General features: G+C 41.4%; 1 non-coding gene across 1 annotated transcript; it reads right to left on the bottom strand.

Annotated features, from left to right (window-relative positions):
* Positions 1 to 1030: 1030 nt before the first annotated feature.
* On the bottom strand, positions 1031 to 1138 carry LOC130952817 (small nucleolar RNA R71). The gene has a single exon (XR_009074993.1). It is a non-coding gene; the product is annotated as a small nucleolar RNA R71 (small nucleolar RNA).
* Between the last annotated feature and the right edge of the window lie 2176 nt (positions 1139 to 3314).

The following is a 3314-nucleotide window of genomic DNA, read 5'->3' as shown; positions in this document are numbered from 1 at the left end:
TTGAGAAAGGTTTAATGTTTGAATCATATCTTTTCTTGTTAGGCAAGTCATTAATTTTTAAAATCATATCTTTCAAAATTGTTTTCAAATTAAATCTTTTTTTTAAAATGTTTTTCAAGTCATATCTTCTCAATCACATCTTTTTCAAATTAGTTTTCAATCAAATCTTTTTAATTTCTAATTTCAAAATCTTTTTCAAAAATCACTTGATTTCTTTCCCACTCTTATTTTCGAAAATCAAGTAGTGTTTTTCAAAATGTTTTCAAACTTTTTCACTTAATTTTCGAAAATATCCTTCCCCTCTTCTCACATCCTTCTATTTATGGAGTATCACTCCTTCTTAATGCACAATTCGAACTCCATCTAATTAAAAGTTCGAATTCTTCTCCTTCTTCTTTCTTCTATTTTTCTTTTCCTCTGACACCTCAAGGAATCTCTATACTGTGACATAGAGGATTCCACATTTTCTTGTTCTCTTCTCTTTCACATGAGCAGGAACAAAGACAAAGGCATTCTTGTTGAAGCTGACCCTGAACCTGAAAGGACCTTGAAGCGAAAGCTAAGAGAAGCTAAGGCACAACTCTCTGTAGAGGACCTAACCGAATTCTTCAAAGAAGAAGAAGACATGGCAGCCGAAAACAACAACAATGCCAACAATGCAAGGAAGGTGCTGGGTGACTTTACTGCACCTACTCCCGACTTCTATGGGAGAAGCATCTCTATCCCTGCCATTGGAGCAAACAACTTTGAGCTTAAGCCACAATTAGTTTCTCTAATGCAACAGAATTGCAAGTTCCATGGACTTCCAATAGAAGATCCTCATCAGTTTTTAGCTGAGTTCTTGCAAATCTGTGACACAGTCAAGACTAATGGGGTTGACCCTGAGGTCTACAGACTGATGCTATTCCCTTTTGCTGTAAGAGACAGAGCTAGAATATGGTTGGACTCACAACCTAAAGAAAGCCTGGACTCTTGGGAAAAGCTAGTCAATGCCTTCTTGGCAAAGTTCTTTCCACCTCAAAAGTGGAGTAAGCTTAGAGTGGAAGTCCAAAACTTCAGACAGAAGGATGGTGAGTCCCTCTATGAAGCTTGGGAAAGATACAAACAACTAATCAGAAAATGTCCTTCAGACATGCTTTCTGAATGGATCATCATAGGTATTTTCTATGATGGTCCCTCTGAACTATCCAAGATGTCTTTGGATAGCTCTGCTGGAGGATCTCTTCATCTGAAGAAGACGCCTACAGAGGCTCAAGAGCTCATTGAAATGGTTGCAAATAACCAATTCATGTACATTTCTGAAAGAAATCCTGTGAACAATGGGACAAGTCAGAAGAAAGGAGTTCTTGAGATTGATGCTCTGAATGCCATACTGGCTCAGAACAAGATATTGACTCAACAAGTCAATTTGATTTCTCAAAGTCTGTCTGGAATGCAGAATGCACCAAGCAGTACTAAGGATACTTCATCTAAGGAAGAAGCCTATGATCCTGAGAACCCTTCAATGGAAGAGGTGAATTACCTAGGAGAACCCTATGGAAACACCTATAATTCTTCATGGAGAAATCACCCAAATTTCTCATGGAAGAATCAAGAGAGACCTCAACAAGGTTTCAATAACAATAATGGTGGAAGAAACAGGTTTAGCAATGGCAAGCCTTTTCCATCATCTTCTCAGCAACAGACAGAGAACTCTAAGCAGAACCCCTCTGACTTAGCAACCATGGTCTCTGATCTAATCAAAACCACTCAAAGATTCATGACTGAAACAAGGTCCTCCATTAGGAATTTGGAGGCACAAGTGGGACAGCTGAGTAAGAAAATTACTGAACTCCCTCCAAGTACTCTTCCAAGCAATACAGAAGAAAATCCAAAAGGAGAGTGCAAAGCCATAACCATGGCCGAATCTAGAGAGGGAAGAGAGGAAGTGGATGCCACAGAGGAAGGCCTCAATGGGCGTGCACTGACCTCCAATGCGTTCCCCAATGAGGAACTATGGGAATCTGAGGCTCAAAATGAGACCATAGAGATTCCATTGGACTTACTTCTGCCTTTCATGAGCTCTGATGAGTATTCCTCCTCTGAAGAGGATGAGTATGTCACTGAAGAGCAAGTTGCTAAATACCTTGGAGCAATCATGAAGCTAAATGACAAGTTATTTGGAAATGAGACTTGGGAGGATGAACCTCCTTTGCTCACCAAAGAACTGGATGACTTGTCTAGGCAGAAATTACCTCAAAAGAGACAAGATCCTGGGAAGTTTTCCATACCTTGTACCATAGGCACCATGACCTTCAAGAAGGCCCTGTGTGACTTAGGGTCAAGTGTGAACCTCATGCCTCTCTCAGTAATGGAGAAGCTAGGGATCTTTGAGGTACAAGCTGCAAGAATCTCACTAGAGATGGCAGACAACTCAAGAAAACAACCTCATGGAATTGTAGAGAATGTTTTGGTAAAAGTTGAAGACCATTACATCCCTACTGATTTCGTAGTCCTAGAGACTGGGAAGTGCATGGATGAATCCATCATCCTTGGCAGACCCTTCCTAGCCACAGCAAAGGCTGTGATTGATGTTGATGGAGGTGAACTGATCATTCAAGTGAATGAAAAATCCTATGTGTTTAAGGCTCAAGGATATCCCTCTGTCATCATGGAGAGGAAGCATGAAGAGCTTCTCTCAAATCAGAGACAAACAGAGCCCCCACAGTCAAACTCTAAGTTTGGTGTTGAACCCCCACATTCAAACTCTAAGTTTGGTGTTGGGAGGTTCCAACATTGCTCTGAGTACCTGTGAGGCTCCATGAGAGCCCTTTGTCAAGCTACTGACATTAAAGAAGCGCTTATTGGGAGGCAACCCAATGTTATATTTTATCTATTTCTCTTTTGTTATTTTATGTTTTTTGTAGGTTGATGATCATAAGAAGTCACAAAATCAATTGAAAAAGCAAAAACAGAATGAAAAACAGGAAGAAAAACAGCACACTCTGGAGGAAGAACTCACTGGCGTTTAAACGCCAGTGAGGCTAGCAGTTGGGCGTTTAACGCCCAGTCTGGCACCATTCTGGGCGTTTAACGCCAGAAAGGGGCACCAGACTGGCGTTAAACGCCAGAAAAGGGCAAGAACCTGGCGTTAAACGCCAGGAATGGGCACCAGCCCGGCGTTTAACGCCAGAAATGGCTCAAAACGTGATTTTGAATGCCATTTGGTGCAGGGATGACTTTTCCTTGACACCACAGGATCTGTGGACCCCACAGGATCCCCACCAACCCCACCACTCTCTCTTTTCTTCACCCATTCACCAATCACCTCAATA

The sequence above is a fragment of the Arachis stenosperma genome, chromosome 9 (assembly GCF_014773155.1).
Source record: "Arachis stenosperma cultivar V10309 chromosome 9, arast.V10309.gnm1.PFL2, whole genome shotgun sequence".
Classification (NCBI taxonomy): domain Eukaryota; kingdom Viridiplantae; phylum Streptophyta; class Magnoliopsida; order Fabales; family Fabaceae; genus Arachis; species Arachis stenosperma.
The sequence above is the reverse complement of the archived record's forward strand: the minus strand, read 5'-3'. Positions and strand labels throughout refer to the sequence as shown.